Source organism: Trichechus manatus, unplaced genomic scaffold (genome assembly GCF_000243295.1).
Source record: "Trichechus manatus latirostris isolate Lorelei unplaced genomic scaffold, TriManLat1.0 scaffold00154, whole genome shotgun sequence".
NCBI lineage: Eukaryota > Metazoa > Chordata > Mammalia > Sirenia > Trichechidae > Trichechus > Trichechus manatus.
In genome coordinates, this window is record NW_004444090.1 from 6,598,662 (window position 1) to 6,618,918 (window position 20,257).

The following is a 20,257-nucleotide window of genomic DNA, read 5'->3' on the forward strand; positions in this document are numbered from 1 at the left end:
GGGGCCATACTCTCGAGGTTTCTCCAGTCTCCTTTAGGCCAGTAAATCTGGTCTTTTTTTTTTTGTGAGTTAGAATTATGCTCTACATCATTCTCCAGCTCTGTCCAGGATACACATATTGTTTTGTGACATTGGTTGCTAACCCCACGACATGTCAACACTCTCCCTTTCTCGACCTTGGTTTCCCCATTACCAGCGTTCTTGTCCCCTCCTGCCTTCTCATCCTTGCCCTTGGGCTGGTTTGTCCGTTTAGTCTTGTTTTGTTTTACGGGCCTGTCTAATTTTTGGCTGAAGGGTGAACCTCAGGAGTGACTTCAGTACTGAGTCAAAAGGGCGTCCAGGGAACTTACTGTCAGACCAGTAAGTCTGGTCTCTTTTTGTGAGTTAGAATTTTGTTCTACATTTTTTTCCAGCTCTGTCAGGGACCCTCTATTGTGATCCCTGTCAGAGCAGTTGGTGGTGGTAGCTGGGCACCATCTAGTTGTGCTGGACTCAGTCTGGTGGTTGTGGTCCGTTAGTCCTTTGGACGAATCTTTCCCTTGTGTCTTTGGTTTTCTTCATTCTCCCTTGCTCCAGATGGGGTGGGACTAGTGGAGTATCTTAGATGGCCGCTCACAAGCTATTAAGACCCCAGATGCTACTCACCAAAGTAGAATGTAGAACATTTTCTTTATAAACTATGTTTTGCCAATTGAGCTAGATGTCCCATGAGACCATGGTCCCCAGACCTCTCAGCCCAGTAATTCGGTCCCTCAGGAAGTTTGAAAGTGTCTATAAAGCTTCCATGACCTTGCCTTGGTCAAATTGTGCTGACTTCCCCAGTATTGTGAACTGTCTTACCTTTCACCAAAGTTACCACTTATCTATTGTTTAGTTTGTGTTTTTCCCTCTTCACCCTTTCCCTCCTTAGTAACCATCAAAGATTGTTTCTTCCTGTGTGTAAAACTTTTCATGAGTTTTTATAATAGTGGTCTCATATAGTATTTGCCCTTTTGTGATTGACTTATTTCACTCAGCATAATCCCCTCCAGATTCGTTCCTGTTGTGAGATGCTTTGCAGATTCATCATTGCATTGTATTCCACTGTGTATATGTACTATAGTTTGTTTATCCATTCATTTGTTGATAGGCATTTAGGCTGTTTCCATCTTTTTGCTATTGTGAATAATGCTGCAATGAACATGGGTGTGCATATGTCTATTCATGTGATGGCTCTTATTTCTCTAGGATATATTCCTAGGAATGACATTGCTGGATCCTATGGTATTTCTGTTTCTAGCTGTTTAAGGAAATGCCATATCGTTTTCCAAATGGTTGTACCATTTTATGTCTCCACCAGCAGTGCATAAGACTCCCCAGTTCCCTGAAGCCTCTCCAACATTTGTTATTTTCTGTTTTATTTTCCGATTCATGCCAGTAATGTCGAGGTGAGATGGTATATCATTGTAGTTTTGATTTGCAGTTCTCTAATGGCTAGTGATTGCAAGCATTTCCTCATGTGTCTGTTAGCTGCCTGAATGTTTTCTTTGGTGAAGTGTCTGTTCATTTCCTTTGCCCATTTTTTAATTGGATTGTTTTTTTGTTGTAGAGGGGTTGGATTTCCCTATAGATTTTAGAGATTAGACCTTTGTCAGATTTGTCATAGCCAATTTTTTTTTTTTTCCCAGTCTGGAGGCTCTCTTTTTACTCTTTTGGTGAAGGCTTTTGATGAGCATAAATGTTTAATTTTTAGAAGATCGCAGTTATCTAGCTTATCTTCTGGTGTTTGTGTATTGTTAGTTAAAGTTTGTATCTTGTGAATGCCATGTATTAGGGCCTCTAGTGTTGATCCTATTTTTTCTTCTATGATCTATATAGTTTTTGTTTTTGTATTTAGGTCTTTGATCCATTTTGAATTAGTTATTGTGTCTGGCGTGAAGTATGGGTCCTGTTTCATTTTTTTACAGATGGATATCCAGTTTTGCTAGCACCATTTGTTAAAAAGACTGTCTTTTCCCCATTTGATGGACTTTGGGCCTTTGTCAAAGATCAGGGGACCGTAGGTGAATGGGTTTACATCTGGGTTCTCGATTCTTTTCCATTGGTCAGTGTGTCTGTCGTTGTACCAGTACCAGGCTGTTTTGACTTCCATAGCCATATAGTAGTTTCTGAGGTCAGGTAGTACGAGTCCTCCTAATGATTACCATTATTGATGCCACTTTGGTTATTTCTTGCTATGCTTTTTTTTTTTCCTGATGATTAGTCTCTTCTTCCTTCATGCATTTGTAGAAACCATATTTATGGATACTAGTGATACATACTTAGGAAGAGAAAATGATGAGATGGTATTGTGTACATGGCCTTTTCATTGCCGTTACATTGCATATGTATTCAAGCGTATATAATCATAATTCTCCAAACCATGGTAGTGTATAATTTATTGTATTACCAGATCCATAGGAAATTCTGTGACTAAAGAATAAGAGTATTTTTCAGTGTTAGTAATACAACATCCAGTATGGCTAGCAAATGGGTTTTTCAGCTAATTAAAGACTAAGTGCATCAGATTGGAGGAAGACTCATTAACAACCTGTGATAGGCAGATGACACAACCTTGCTTGCTGAAAGCTAAGAGGAATTGAAGCACTTACTGAAGATCAAAGATTACAGCCTTCAGTATTGATTACACCTTATTATAAGGAAAACATAAATCCTTACAACTGGACCAATAAACAACATCATGATAAACGGAGAAAATACTGAAGTTGTCAAGGATTTCATTTTACTTAGATCTACAAACAACGCCCATGGAAGCAGCAGTCAAGACGTCAAATGACGTTCTGCATTGGGCAAATCTGCTGCAAAAAACTTCTTTAAGTGTTAAAAAAACAAAGATGTCACTTTGAGGACTAAGTGCACCTGACCCAAGCCATGGTATTTTCAACTGCCTCATATGCATGCAAAAGCTGGACAATGAATAAGGAAGACCAAAGAAGAATTGATGCGTTTGAATTATGGTGTTGGTGAAAATATTGAATATATCATAGACTGCCAGAAGAACAAACAAATCTGTCTTGGAAGAAGTACAGCCAGGGTACTCCTTAGAAGCAAGGATGGTGAGACTTTGTCTCTCTTACTTTGGACATGTTATCAGGAGGGACCAGTCAGAAGGACATTATGCTTGTTGAGGTAGAGGGTCAGCAAAAAAGAGGAAGACCCTTAATGAGTCGGATTGACACAGTGGCTGCAACAATGGGCTCAAACATAGCAAGGATTGTGAGGATGGTGCATGGCCGGGCAATGTTTTGCTCTTTTGCACATAGGGTAGCTATGTGTTAGAACTGACTTCTCAGCACTAACAACAAATAACAGCAGCAGCATAATTTTGAAGGAGAGTCAACTGGTGTAATTTTTCTAGATGAAAATTTGCCTATATGTATGTATCAAAAACTTAAAATGTTTATACTCTTTGACATGGCAATCTACATCTAAGAATTTATACTTAGAGAATATTGCACACATTTGTATAAGGACGATTGCCTAAATATTGTTTACAACAACCTTAAATTGAGAAACAGCCATAGTGTCCAATAATGAGAATTTATTAATTAAATTATGGTAACTGTCTAAACGCGAGAAAAATATGCAGGAGAAAAATATTTAATGACAGGGAAAGATATTTACAATCTATTTTAAAGTAATAAAAGCAGAATACAAAACTATGTATATTATAATTTTGTGAAAAAATATTAGAAAGTAAAAAGAATGGATGAATATGGCTTCAGATGGTTAACTGGTTTATCACTGGATGATAAATCCTTGTATCAATACACTTTGAGTCTTTTTACAAATAAATTGGCCAATTTCCACTTCCAGTTAAGAAAGTGTTGTATATCAGACCAACTTTCCCATTAAGAACAAGTAGAAATGCTGAATAAATTGTAAACTTTGAGGCCAAGATTCGCAAGAGAAAGGGAATGCCTTGAGGTATGCCTAACATTCTGCAATGCTTATCCCTTAAGGGATTTGCTAATTTGATATCAGAAATTGGGAAGTTGAGAGATTGAGCAGAAAATTATGATTAAGAGGCTAAGAAGCTAAGTAGAGCTTTGTTGGGGAGACAAAAATTACTTGTTGGGGAGATAAAATTTTTTCTACTTGTTGGGGACACAAAAATTCAAATTAAATGCCCTCTAATCTACTCGACGGCAACAGGTTTAGTTTTTTGGTTTTCAAAGAGCATGAGCCTTGATAAACCATCTGTATTTCATTTGGGAAGGCTAAAGGACTATATTGTAAGAGTAATGGCAAACTGGAAATAAAATGTTGCTCACAAGGGTTAAAACCCAGCTTTAAAAGGAATCAATCCCAGTTTAGATTAAGTTAATCAACCTTTATTCTGAATGACAGAAGCATCCGTAAATTCTCTTTGGAGGAAGATAACATCATCGAAAGTCTCAATTTATTCCTACAGCTATTCATTCAAAATGCCTGTTATTGAATAAAAAAACTTATGGGGCATATCAAAGATTAGGATCAAAAGATGAAAAACCAAGGAAAAATACAGACCGAAAAACCAACCCATAGGCAGTTCAGAGATTGAATGAATCAATCATGGACTAAAAAAAATAACTGCGATTGTTGTTGTTAGGTGTCGTTGAGTCAGTTCTGACTCATAGAAACCCTTTATAAAACAGAAAGAAACACTGCCCTGTCCTGCACCATCCTCACAATCCTTGCTATGTTTGAGCCTATTGTTCTAGCCACTGTGTCAGTCCATCTCATTGAGGGTCTTCCTCTTTTTTGGTGACCCTCTGCTTTACCAAGCATGATGTCCTTCTCTAGGTATTGATCCCTTCTGATAACATGTCCAAAGTACAAGAGACGAAGTCTTGCCATCTCACTTCTAAGGAGCATTCTGGCTTTACTGCTTCCAAGACAGATTTGTTCATTCTTCTGGCAGTCGATGGTATATTCAATATTCTTCGCCAACACCGTAATTCAAAGGCATCAAGTCTTCTTCAGTCTTCCTTATTCATTGTCCAGTTTTGCATGCATATGAGGTGATTGAAAATACTATGGCTTTGGTCAAGTGCACCGTAGTCCTCAAGGTGACATCTTTGCTTTTTAACACTTTACAGAGGTCTTTTGCAGCAGATTTGCCGAATGTAATGGATTGTTTGATTTCTTGACTACTGCTTCCATGGGTGTTTATTGTGGAGCCAAGAAAAATGAAATCGTTGACAACTTCAGCATTTTCTCCCTTTATCATAATGTTACTTATTGATTCAGTTGTGAGGATTTTTAATTTTCTTTATGTTGAGATGTAATCCATATTCAAAGCTGTAGTCTTTGTTTTTCATTGGTTAAGTCCTTCGAGTCCTCTTCACTTTCAGCAAGCAAGGTTGTGTCATCTGCATATTGCAGGTTGTTAATGAGTCTTCCGCCAATCCTGCTGCTGTGTTCTTCTTCATATAGTTCAGTTTCTCGGATTATTTGCTCAGCATACAGATTGAATAAGTATGGTGAAAGAATACAATCCCGATGCACACCTTTTCTGATTTTAAACCACACGGTATCTCCTTGTTCTATTAGAATGACTGCCTCTTGGTCTATGTACAGATTCTGCAAGAGCACAATTAAGTGTTGTGGAATTCCCATTCTTCTCAATGTTACCCATAATTTGTTATGATCCACATAGTCGAATGTCTTTGCATAGTCTATAAAACACAGGTAAGCATCTTCCTGGTATTCTCTGCTTCCTGCCAAGATACATCTGACATCAACTGTGATGAATATGTTTCAAATTTAAGTGATGTGATGGGAAATTTGAATTGAAATCACAAATTACTCTCTGGAAAAGGGAAGTCCGAAAGTGATGAAACGAAACTTGGTTCCCCTAACAATTAGGTTGAGGCCTGGGCCTGAGATACTGTTGTGCTTCTCTTCTACCCCAGTTTTGTAGTCTTCCAGGGAGGAGGGCCCAGGAGACCTATAAATAGATAGATGGATATATCAATATATAGATAGGTAAGTAGGTAGATAGACAACTAGGTAGATAGGATAAGTGATTTCTGATTTTTTAAAATATAGATTAAAGAAAAAGGAAAAACGCAGTATCTTCTCCTTAAATGTTATTTATACAGAAAGGAAAAATTCAAGAGGTCTATGAGAGATTTACAATTTTTGAAAAGTTTGGCTAGCACTGGATAAATATAAATTGTGAAAATGATAGCTTCATGTTAGAAAAACCTGGGAGATTTTATATGAATTTTCCATTTTTCTAGGTCAAAATCGGTCAAATATAGATCACTTCACTTGGATCAACTCCACACCAACCCTCAGGCTCTGTATTCATTTTATATTGCTGTGTTAACAAATTGCAACAAACCTACTGGCTTAAAACAATGCATGTTTATTATCTCACAGTTCTGTAGGTCAGAAGTCCGGGTGGGTTTGGCTGGGTTCTCTGCTCAGAATCTCTCAAGATAGAAATCAAGATGTTAGCTAAGGTGGGCTCTTATCTAGAAGCTCTAGGGGGAAATCTGCTTCCAAGGTCATTCAAGGTTGTTGGTCAAATTCAGTTCCTTGTGGTTGTAGGATTGAGATTTCTACTTCCCTGCCAGATGTCAGCTGGGGCCACTTTCAACAACTTAAGGTCATCCACATTCCTTCTCACATGGCCCCTTCCATATTCAAGCTAACAAGGCTGCATCAAATTCCTCTTACGCTTTGAATCTTTCTGACTTCCTCTTCTGCTACCAGCTGGAGAGTGTCCTCCACTTTTAAGGGCTCACGTGATTAGATCAGACCCATCTGGGTATCTTCCTGTTTAAGGTCTCTGGTGGTGCAATGGTTAAGCGCTTGGCTGCTAACTGAAAGGTTGGCAGTTCAAACCCACCAGTGACTCCATGGAAGAAAAGACCTGCTCCCATAAAGATTTACAGCCTAGAAAATCCTATGGGGCAGTTATACTCTGTCCTATAGGGTTGCCGTGAGTCAGAATTGAGTCAACAGCACACAAAAACAAAAGCTCAAATGTGCCATATAACATAATTTAATGATGGGAGTGGTATCATATTTACAGAAAAGATATCTTTGGGGGGCCAATTTAGAAATTTTGCCTACCAGAGGCTCCACCTAGAAATTCTCAGGTAATTGGCCAGAGGTGGGATTCTGGAAATTGATGTATTTTCAAAGTTCTAAGGGATTTTAAGATACAAGTACAGTTGAGGATCATTGCAAAAGGTTCCCTGATAAAATGGAAACAAACCTTCTCTAGAAGGCCTCATTCTAGCACATTCTGATTCAGTAGATCTGGGATGGGACTAGGAATTTAGATTTTTAAATAAAACTTTTCATCAGGAAAGCTTTGGCAAAAAATGATTAACAGATTAAGAATCAGTCAATTATTAACTGAAATGGTTTTGGCAACAGTTCAAAAATGCTATCTGTGGGTTTAAAGCATAGAGAAAGTAGATAGAACATTTTTATAATTTCAGGAAAAACAAGTAAATTCTTGAATATATTATGAGCCACGCTTACATCTTTCAGCCAGAACAAAAGATTTTACTGCATTTGCCTCATCTTCAGTACTTCACGTGATGGCTCCAATTAGTATTTAGAGTCTTCAAAGTTGCTTATACAAATTGTTGTTTATTTGAAGATTTCAGCTTGGTAGCTCTATAATTCTGATTACAGCTCTTTAAGTAGGTAGAATTGTGAAATTGATAGGTTATTTTTGGTGAGTCAGCTTTTATTTTCTTCCTCTCTTTCCTACCTCTTCTGTAATTTCCCAGCCTCTTTCAGATAATTGTTGCTTACACCCAGACCTGAACGTGCTCTCAGAAAAGTTTCACATACTCACCATTTACATGGGAGAATAAATTTAAGTTCCATTATTTCTCTGAAGGTTAGCTGCATGGCTTTGTTTCTCCCCTAAAGTTATTTCTGACACATGGTGAGAAGAACTGCTTTTGGCAGGGGCACTTGATTATGCCCTGCAGATAATATCTAAGTTCCTTCTCTTCTGCCTCTTCAGATATCCTGGCATCGGCTCTATTATTCTTATACTCTGACTTTTAAAGTTACTTCCCTTAAAGGATTGCTTTAGGGAAGGTGCTAATTGACTTACTGCCCGCTAAAAGAATGTTAAATGCTAGTATTGTAATATATTAAAAACATGGAATGTGATTGTTTGCAAATAAAGACAACAAAATAATGTCAAACCATAAGTTTGATTGGATATTTATTAAACTTATCTTCCAGGAAGCTGGTAAAAATTTTTAGCCCAGATTTTCACTAAATATAAACCTTACATTGGCAATTTATATACAGGCATACCTCAGAGATATTGTGGATTTGGTTCCAGACCACTGCAATAAAGCGAATATCCAAATAAAGAGAGTCACAGGAATTTTTTTTTGCATATTAAAAGTTATGTTTACACTACAGTGCAGTCTAGTAAGTGTGCAATAGCATTATGTCTAAAAAAATATACATACCTTAGTTAAAAAATACTTTACTGCTAAAAAATGCAAACCATCATCCGAGCCTTCAGCAAGTCGTAATCTTTTTGCTGGTGGAGGGGCTTGCCTTGATGTTGATGGCTGCTGACTGATCAAGGTGGTGGTTGCTGAATGATGGGGTGGCTGTGGCAGTTTCTTGAAATAAGGCAATAATGAAGTTTGCTGCATTGAATGAATCTTCCTTTCATGAAGATTTCTTTGTAGTGTGTGATGCTGTTTGATAGCATTTTATCCACAGTAGAACTTCTTTCAAAATTGAAGTCAATCCTCTCAAACCCTGCTACTGCTTTATCAACTAAGTTTGTGTAGTATTCTAAATCCTTTGTTGTCATTTCAACAATGTTCACAGACTGTTCACCAGGAATAGATTCCATCTCAAGAAACCACTTTCTTTGCTCATCCATAAGAAGCAACTCCTCATCCATTAAAGTTTTATCATGAGATTGTGGCAATTCAGTCACATCTTCAGGCTCCACTTCTAATTCCATTTCTCTTGCTATTTCTACCTCATCTGCAGTTACTTCCTCCACTGAAGTCTTGAACCCCTCAAAATCATCCATGAGGGTTGGAATCAACTTCTTCCAAACTCCTATTAATGTTGATATTTTGACCTCCTCCCATGAATCATGAATGTTCTTAATGGCATCTAGACTGGTGAATCTTTTCCAGAAGGTTTTCAATTTACTTTGCCCAGATCCATGAGAGGAATCACTATCTATGGCAGCTATAGCCTTACAAAATAGATTTCTTAAATAACAAGACTTGAAAGTCTAAATTACTCTTTGATCCATGGGCTGCAGAATGGATGTTGTGTTAGCAGGCATGAAAACATTAATCTCCTTGTACGTCTCCATCAGAGCTCTTGGGTGACCAGGTAGCTGCATTGTCAATGAGCAGTAATATTTTGAAAGGAATCTTTTTTTTCTGAGCAGTAGGTGTTAACAGAACAAAACAAACAAACAAAAAAAAACCAAACCCATTGCCGTTGAGTCGATTCCAACTCATAGTGATCCTATAGGCCAGAGTAGAACTGCCCCATAGAGTTTCCAAGGAGTGGCTGGTAGATTTGAACTGCTCACCTTTTGGTTAGCAGCTGAGCTCTTAACCACTGTGCCACCAGGTCTCAACAGTGGGCTTAAAATATTCAGTAAACTATGTTGTAAACAAATCTGCTGTCACCCAGGCTTTGTTGTTCCATTTATAGAGCCCAGGCAGAGTATATTTAGCATAATTCTTAACAGCCCTAGGAGTTTTGGAATAGTAAATGAGCATTGGTTTCAACTTAAAGTCACCAGCTGCATTAGCCCTTAACAGGAGAGTCAGCCTGTCCCTTGAAGTTTGAAGCCAGGCATTAACTTCCCTCTAGCTATGAAAGTCCTAGATGGCATCTTCTTCCAATATAAGGCTGTTAAACGTCTATATACATTAAAAATCTGTTGTTTAGTGTAGCTGCCTTCATCAATTATCTTAGTTAGATCTTCCGGATAACTTACTGCAGCTTGTACACCAGAACTTGCTGCTTCACCTTGTACTTTTATGTTATGGAGATGGCTTCTTTCCTTAAACCTCATAAACCAAACTCTGCTACCTTCGGACTTCTTCTGCAGCTTCCTCACCTCTCTCAGCCTTCATAGAATTGAAGAGAGGGCCTTGCTCTGGATTAGGCTTTGGCTTAAGGGAATGTTGTGGCTGGTTTGATCTTCTCTCCAGACCACTAAAACTTTCTCCAAATCAGCCATACGGCTGTTTTGCTTTCTTATCATTCATGTGTTCACTGGAGTAGCACTTTTAATTTCCTTCAAGAACTTTTCCTTTGCATTCACAACTTGGCTTACTTTGGCACAAGAGGTCTACCTTTTGGCTTATCTTGGCTTTCAACATGCCTTCCTCATTAAGTTTAATTATTTCTAGCTTTTGATTTAAAGTCAGAGATGTGCACTCTTCCTTTCACTTGAACACTTACAAGCAGTTGTAAGCTTATTAATTGGCCTAATTTCAATGTTATTGTGTCTCAAGGAATAGCAAGGCCAGAGGAGAGGGAGAGAGACAGGGCAACAGCCTGTTGGTGGAGCGGTCAGAACACACACATTTATCGATTAAGTTCTCTGTTTTATAAGGGTGTGGCTTGTGGTGCCCCAAAACAATTACAATAGTAACATCAAAGATCATTGATCACAGATCATCATAACAGATACAATAATAATGAAAAAGTTTGAAATATGTGAGAATTGCCAGAATGTGACACAGAGACATGAAGTGAGCATGTGCTGTTGGAAAATGGTACCGTCAGATTGCTTGACACAGGTTTGCTACAAACCTTCAATTTGTAAAAAATGCAGTATCTACAAATCACAATAAAACAAAGCACAATGAAATGAGGTATGCTTGTATTCTTTGATGTTGCTCACAGTGTGTGTCTAGATTTAGAGAATTCCTGTCTATGGCTTAATATATTTACTTTTTCCTCTACACATATACTTGTATAAAAACCAAATTAGTAGAGGAGACAAACTTATTTACATTTCGTAGGTCTTGTGGGAACCATACTTTGTATTTTATTTAGCATATATTAACTCATTTTATCTTCTTAGACAGGCTGCAAAGTAGATACAACTGTCTCCAATTTACAGACAAAAACTCTTGAGGCTCAGAGAAAGTAACTTCCCAAGATTGCACAGCTAGTAAGCGGCAGATATGGGATTTAAATCCCTGTATGTCTGGCTCCAAAAGGAGCCTTGGTGGTGCAATGGTTACAGCATTTGTCTGCTAACCAAAAGGGCAGTGGTTCAAACTCATCAGTCACTCCACAGGAGAAAGGGCTTGGCAATCTGCTCCCATAGAGATTACAGCCTAGGAAACCCTATAGGGCAGTTCTACTCTGTCCTATAGGGTGGGTATGAGTTAGGACGGACTCTAAGGCATGTAACAACAACAACAATATCTAGCTCCAAGTTCAAGTTTTAACTATACTGACACATAATTTCTTTGAAATTATATGCCATTAACATCTTTTTTCATTTCAGCGTCCATCCATCCATCCATCCGTTCATCCATCCATCCATCCAACAGACATTTGTTGAATAAATATTGAATGAATGATGTTGTTGTTGTTGTTAGGTGCCGTCAAGTCAGTTCCGACTCATAACAACCCCAAGTACAACAGAACGAAACACTGTCTGATCCTGTGCCATCCTCACAATCCTTGCTATGCTTGAGCCCATTATAGCAGCCACTGTGTCAATCCATCTCGTTAGGGTCTTCCTCTTTTTCGCTGACCCTCCACTTTACCAAGCTTGATGTCCTTTTCCAGGGACTGATCCCTCCTGATAACATATCCAAAGTATGTGAAACGTAGTCTTGCCATCCTTGCTTCTAAGGAGCATTCTGGTTGTACTTCTTCTAAGACAGATTTGTTCATTCTTTTGGCAGTCCATGGTATACTCAATGTTCTTAGCCAACACCACAATTCAAAGGCATCAATTTTTTTTTGGTCTTCCTTATTCATTGTTCAGCTTTTGCATGCATATGAGACAATTGAAAACACCATGGCTTGGGTCAGGTGCACCTTGGTCTTCAAGTGACATCTTTGATTTTCAACACTTTAAAGAGGTCTTTTGCAGCAGATTTGCCCAGTGCAAAGTGTCTTTTGATTTCTTGACTGCTGCTTCCATGGGTGTTGATTGTGGATCCGAGTAAAATGAAATCCTTGACAAGTTCAATCTTTTCTCCATTTATCATGATGTTGCTTATTGGTCCAGTTGTGAGAATTTTTTGTTTTCTTTATGTTGAAGTGTAGTCTATACTGAAGGTTGCAGTCTTTGACCTTCATCAGTAAGTGCTTCAAGTCCTCTTCACTTTTCAGCAAGCAAGACTGTGTCATCTGCATGACGCAGTTTGTTGATGCAGCTTCCTGCAATCTTGATGCCCCATTCTTCTTCACAGAGTCCAGCTCCTTGGATTATTTGCTCAGCATACAGATTGAATAGGTATGGCAAAAGAATACAACCCCAACGCACGCCTTTCCTGACTTTAAACCACGCAGTATCACTTTGTTCTGTATGAATGATTGCCTCTTCATCTGTGTACAGGTTCCTCATGAGTACAACGAAGTGTTCTGGAATTCCCATTCTTCGCAATGTTATCCATAATTTGTTATGATCCGCACAGTTGAACACCTTTGCATAGTCAATAAAATGCAGGTAAACATCTTTCTGGTATTCTCTGCTTTCAGCCAGGATCCATGTGACATCAGCAGTGATATCCCTGGTTCCACATCCTCTTCTGAATCCAACTTGAATTTCTAGCAATTCCCTGTCGATATACTGCTGCAGCCGCTTTTGAATGATCTTCAGCAAAATTTTACTTGTGTGTGATATTAATGATATTGTTGGATAATTTCTGCATTCAGTTGTATCACCTTTCTTGGGAATAGGCACAAATATGGATCTCTTCCAGTCGGTTAGCCAGGTAGCTATCTTCCAAATTTCTTGACACAGATGAGTGGGTACTTCCACTGCTGCATTTGTTCGTTGGAACATCTCAATTGATATTTCGTCAGTTCCTGGAGCCTTGTTTTTCACCAGTGCCTTCAGTGCAGCTTGGACTTCTTCCTTCAGTACCGTCGGTTCCTGATCATATGCTAACTCCTGAAATGGTTGATCATCAATCAATTCTTTTTGGTATAATGGCTCTATATATTTCTTCCATCTTCTTTTGATGCTTCCTGTGTCGTTTACTATTTTCCCCGTAGAATCCTTCGCTATTGCAACTGGAGGCTTAAATTTTTTCTTCAGTTCTTTCAGCTTGAGGAATACCGAGTGTGTTCTTCCCTTTTGGTTTTCTATCTCCAGATCTTTGCACATGTCATTGTAATACTTTACTTTGTCTTCTTGAGCCGCCCTTTGAAATCTTCAGTTCTTTTATTTCATCATTTCTTCCTTTTGCTTTAGCTACTCGACATTCAAGAGCAAATTTCAGAGTCTCTTCTGACATCCTTTTTGGTCTTTTCTTTCTTTCCTATCTTTTTTGTTGACCTCTTGCTTTCTTCATGTATGATGTCCTTGATGTCATTCCATAACTCATCGTGTCTTCGGTCATTAGTGTTCCATGCATCAAATCTATTTTTGAGATGGTCTCTAAATTCTGGTTGGATATACTCAGTGTCGTACTTTGGCTCTCGTGGACTTGTTCTAATTTTCTTCAGTCTTAACTTGATCTTCCGTATGAGCAATTGATGGTCTGCTCTGCAGTTGGCCCTAGGCCTTGTTATGACTGATGATATTGAGCTTTTCCATCATCTCTTTCCACAGATATAGTGGATTTGATTCCTGTGTATTCCATCTGGGCAATGTCCATGTGTGTAGTCACCATTTATGTTGGTGAAAAAAGGTATTGGCAATAAAGCAGTCATTGATCCTGGAAAATTCTATCATGCGATCTCTGGCATCATTTCTATCACCAAGGCCATATTTTCCAACTACCTATCCTTCTTTGTTTCCAACTTTCCATTTCAATCACCAGTAATTATCAATGCATCCTGATTGCATGTTCAATCAATTTCAGACTGCAGAAGTTGGTAAAATCTTCAATTTCTTCATCTTTGGTCTTAGTGGTTGGTGTGTAAATTTGAATAATAGTCGTATTAGCTGGTCTTCCTTGTAGGTGTATGGATATTATCCTATCACTGACAGCATTGTACTTCTTCAGGATAGATCTTGAAATGTTCTTTTTGACGATGAATGCAACGCCATTCTTGTTCAAGTTGTCATTCCCGGCATAGTAGACCATATTATTGTCTGATTCAAAATGGCCAATACCAGTCCATTTCGGCTCACTAATGCCTAGGATACTGATGTTTATGCATTCCATTTCATTTTTGATGATTTCCAATTTTCCTAGATTCATACTTCGTACATTACATGTTCCAATTATTAATGAATGTTTGCAGCTGTTTCTTCTCATTTTGAGTCATGCCACATCAGCAAACGAAGGTCCTGAAAGCTTGAGTCCATTCACATCATTAAAGTCGACTCTACTTTGAGAAGGCAGCTCTTCCCCCAGTAGTCTTTTGAGTGCCTTCCAACCTGGGGGGCTCCTCTCCTGGCACTATTCAGACAGTGTTCTGCTGCTATTCATAAAGTTTTCACTGGCTACTTCTTTTCAGAAGTAGACTGCTGGGTCCTTCTAGTCTCTTAGTATGGAAGCTCGGCTGAAACCTGTCTGCCATGGGTGACTCTGCTGGCATTTGAATACCGGTGGCATAGCTTCCAGCATCACGGCAACATGCAAGCCCCCACCATACGACAAATGAATGATTCTGGTTTAATATAAAAATCTGATGAGCCCTTCAGATTATACTCACAAACTAGGCTACTTATAAAGGTTTCAGTCATGTGTGAGGCATGTGATTTTTCTGTTTTACCATCATCATATACAGATTTCTTCTTTCATCATATGTCTCATGAATGTCTGCAGTTCTAGTTATTTTTCTGCTTATTTGTGTCTGTATTGAATCCACATTTAGATCACTGTTGAATTAAGAGTTGATTCATTGAAGATACAAGCTATTTGTATGCTTAGGAACATATTTAAAATTGTTGTATCACATTTTCCTGAAGCTATTTGAGGTAAATGTGTGTTTAATTATAAAATATCAATATAATGATTGTTTTTGGAGCTTTGGAGATTCCTTGTACTTGTGTAACCAGAGAAGCAAAATGTATATGTTTATGCTGCTAAGATTTTAATTTTAGGTGAACTGCTTTTTCTCATCTTATTCTGCTTAAACCTTCTATAAATAGTATATTCACAAAAGGCAGAAGAATCACAATAGTAGTTATATTTACTTGAGTAAATATCTTGAAAGTCTATTAAATTGATGGAAAGTAGATTAATTGCATATTCTGTTGCTTTAAGAGCATTTGGTTTTACTGCTATGGTCTTGATTTCTTGATTTTCTGTTGGCATGGAGATCAAGATGTTAAACCTCTATTATTTGCAGTTGAAAGAGACTCATATAATACCAGGAAAGCAAGCTCTTTCATAGTCTTTGATACAAAGAACAGACTAGTATAAACTATAACTGCATTAAAACATGATGAGAAAATGAGAACCAAACCAATATTCCAAAGTTTTTATGTTGCATTTTTTGAGATGCCTTTTACAGAATTTTCCTCAGTCAGCTAATCAGTCACACATAAGAATTAATTTCAGCATAGTTAGTTTTTAACTTATTAAATTCTACTTCTGAAGAGAAATGCCCCAGTTGCCCTGCCAGGCAGTACAGGTAGGAAGAAAGAAGAAGAGGGAAGTGAGTTTACTGGAATGGATATATTATGGAAGGTCAAAAGACTCACAAAAGATGATATTCCATAAGAGGGCCCAAAGTTTACAGCATTCATCACGGCCATCAAGAATGTGTTGGTTATAGCGTCTCGGGTCTTAAAAGCTTATAAGTGGCCATCTAAGATACTCCACTGGTCCTGCCCCATCTGGAGCAAGGGAGAATGAAGAAAACCAAAGACACAAGGGAAAGATTAGTCCAAAGGACTAATGGACCACAATTACCACAGCCTCCACCAGACTGAGTCCAGCACAACTAGATCGTGCCTGGCTACCACCACCAACTGCTCTGACAGGGATCTGGACAGAGCTGGAGAAAAATGTAGAATAAAATTCAAACTTGTAAAAAAAGACAAGACTTACTGGTCTGACAGAGACTGGAGAAATCCCGAGAGTATGGCCCCCGGACACCCTTTTAACTAACTCAGTACTGAAGTCACTCCTGAGGTTCAACCTTCAGCCAAAGATTAGATAGGCTCATAAAACAAACAATAATACACATAGCTCAACCATGTATATGAGACTAAATGGGCACAGCAGTCTAGGGGCAAAGACGAGAAGGCAGGAGGGAACAGGAATACTGGATGAATGGAAATGGGGAAACTAAGGTCTAGAAAGGGGAGTGTTGACGCATCACAGCATTGGCAACCAGTGTCACAAAACAGTATGTGTATTAATGGTTTAATGAGAAACCAATTTGTAAACCTTCCTCTAAAGCACAAGAAAAAAAATGTGTTGGTGAGAGGGGCAGCAGCTCATTAAGAAGTCCTGTAGGAGTCTACTCTGCAGGCTTGAGAGTTGATAGTAGGAGAGGGGGTCACAGAGCTGGCTGCTTACTTCCATGAGGGTGGTGAAGCTCCAGAATAATAGAGATCAGTTAGCAGTGCTTAACCACCAGACGCCAGGAGACTACGATTACCATAACAACTAGCAAGGTTGGTGGGCAACCAACGGGATTTGATTTGCAGGGAGTTGTGGAGATGGTTAATATAGCATGGTATCCCTTGGAGCAAAATAGAGGTAGCCAGCAAGGGTGCCGCTTAACATTTATAACATCTGTAACATCTATCAAAAATAAAAAACAAGAATGGAAGAGTAGGAGCCTGGGGGCAGGTGCCCCAGTAAAACATTATGGTCCCTTGCACAGGACAATTTCCCCAGTCCTTCCCCCAAAAGACTTATGGCCATTTACTTGGGTGACTTTATGATGAGGAAAGGGGATAATCAGTCATTTTGAAAAGAGTGGGAGCCTAAGGAGGTCAGAAAATACCTGAAGTCCTGACTAAAATCTGTTGATTTAGCCAGTGTCATTTTGCCAGTCTCTGAATGCATAATTGAGTTGATATGCTTGGCAGTTGGAGTAATCCCCACATTGGGTCCTTGGATTGTGGAGTAAGAACTATTACAGTGTGGAAAGCCAAACTGAAAACCCTGAATCTGCCTACTCCCATTCTGAGCAAGATAGTGATTAAAAAGTAATATTCTTTCTGAAGGGATGGTGAGACAGTTAAAGACCTAAAGGATGCAAGGGTGATAGTCCCTATGATATCTTCATTTAATTCAACAGTCTGGCCCCTGCAAAAACTAATGGATCCTGCAAAATAACTATAGAGTACTGCAGGCTTAACCAAGAAGTAATTGCAACTGCTTTGCTGGATGTGGTATCATTGCTAGAGTAGATCAGGAAGGTTTCAGGTCCATGGGAGGCAAACATTGATTTGCTGAATGCTTTATTTTCCATTCCAGATTGAAAAGAAGATGTCCTACAGGACACTGACCAATTGCATCAACAGTATCATGCTGATTGGACAGGATGATCAAGAGTTGACTAGTATGCTGAAGGCTGTAGTAAGATATATATCCTCCAGAGGGTAGAAAATAAATCCTACAAAGATTTAAGGAGGTCTTAGTGGTTGAGTGGTCAGAGGTGGGAGAGGATGTCCTCTCCATCTGGTCAGTGGCCTGGAAAGAAAAAGACTTAACAGATCAGAGATAAGGTGGTCTGGGGAAGAGGCATGTGGATGGACATATGGGACTGGGCACAAAGTGTGAAAATTTTTGTAACAGACAATAATGTCCACCAGAAAGCATCTGCCATGAAAGAGGCACTGAACAACAAGCAGTTGAAGTTAGCCAGCCTTTATCATCAGCTACCCCAGGACTGGCATGATGAGTCTATTTATGGAGTGGTCATGGTGATAGAGACAGAGGTTACATATGGGCCCAAAAACATGGATTCCAGCTTATCACAGCCTGTGTAGCTACTGCTACCTCTGAATGCCCAACTTGTCAGCAACAGTGACCAATGATGAATCCTCAATATGGCTTTATTTTTCAAGGAGACTGTCTTAGTTACCTAGTGCTGCTGCAACACAAATACCACAACTGAGCAGCTTTAAAGAATATAAATTTATCGTCTCACAGTTTTGGAGGGTAGAAGTCCAAATCAGGGCCTAGGCTCTGGGAGAGGGTCCTTCTTTGTTGGTAGCTCTGGGAGTTCCTTGACCTTACTTGGTATCTGCCTCCCCCTGCCCCAGCTATATGTCTATGTCTATTCCGCACTTTTTATAAGACATTTCTGAGTAATTACGCTTAGGACCCACCCTACTCTGGTATGATCTTATTAACATAACAAAAGAAAACCAGAAAACCCCTGTTTCCAAACAGGGTCATATTTACAGGTACAGGGCTTAGAACTTCTACATAACCTTTTGCAGGGCACAATTCTGTCCATAACAGAGACCAATTGGCCACCCAGTGGTAAGTTGACTACATCATTGGCCCCTTTAAATCCTGGAATGCTCAGTGGTCTATCCTCATAGGGATAGATACCTATTCCAATGGATATGCCTTTCCTGCCCATACTTTATCTGTGGCATATCCTGCCCCACTTAATGTGGGATATATGGATTGCCTGATCCACAGGGATGGAATCCCACATGGCATAGCATTTGACCAAAGGGCTTACTTCATAGTAAAGGAGGTACAAGAGTAGGCCAATGATCATAGGATCCATTAGTCATATCACATACTATGCTATCTAGAGGTACCTGGCTTCATAGAATGTGCATGTGGCCTCCTAAAAACACAACTGAAGCTCCAGCTTGGAGGAAACACTCTGAAAGGATGTAGTCTATTTATTAAACCAGAGACTCCTATATGGTATTATTTATCCAGCAGGAAGCTCCATTTGCCATCATTCTCAAAGAACCACTGTGGAGTTTTGTGCTTCTCACCCCTGGGCTCTTCAAGGTTGCAGGTCCTGGTTTCTAAAAGGGAAACTCTTTTGCCAGGAGATACAGCAAGTGTTCCTTTGAACTATAGGTCATGGCTGCTGCCAGGAAACTTTACACTCCTTGTGACCAAGGACCAGCAGGTAAGTAAAAGAGTCCTCATACTGGGAGGGATAATTTACCTTGATCAAGGCTGCTTTTACACAATGGAGCAGGGAGGAATAAATATGGAACCCAGATAATCCACTTGAGCACCTCCTGGTACTTCCTGCTCCATTGAATTCTAAATGGACACATGCAACAACCCTGACCTGAGAAGGGAATCATAACCAAGGGTTCTGACCCCCTTGGAATGAAGGTTTGGTTCACATCTCCATATAAGCTGACAAGATCTGCAAAGCTGATAGCTGAGGATAAGAGTAATTTAGAATGAATAAATAAGGAGCCAAAGGAAGAGTACCACTTGTGACCCCCAATATCAACTGCAGTGACAGAGACTATTGTTCATTCCACTAATCTCCTGAATTTTTTTAAGGAAAACAGGTCCACTGGAACTGTAGAGAATCTGCTCTCTGAACCTGTGTGAAGAATAGACCTGCATGGTGCAAGGGTTGGACTGTAATGGCCAAGAGCATGTGCCTTGCCACCTCTAATTAGGGAGTGTTTAATTCACCAAGGGTTTCAGTTGCTATACTCTGTAATCCATTGCCATGTTTGCATTGAGGCTGCCTTTCCCATGGGCTACTTTTAGTTAATGAATGACTATGTCAGGGATACTAAGACAATTCCATTCCTGGGAGTAGTTACAGGACTCCTCTGACAGCTAATTTTGGCTTGAGGACTCCCTGATGGCCTTGCTGAACCTTTTTCAGATTGCATAGCAGTCTAGGATGCTTCCACTAAACTTTCCCTCAGACTTACATTGTGGATTAACAGCTCTCCTGGTTTTACTTGACTTCCTTCCCATTTTCTCTCAGACAAGTGTTTCTTCTAATAATGTACCAGATTTTAATAGTTACAAATTGATTGAAAATCTGTCCCTGCGAGCTTAGAGACAAATACTCCTACACCTGCACAGCCATCTGATTGATTACTCCTTGGCTGATTGGCGTGTATGTGGGGAACAAGTCTTCTGTCAATAGGATTACTTCCATAATCACCTTGTATAAAGGTGAT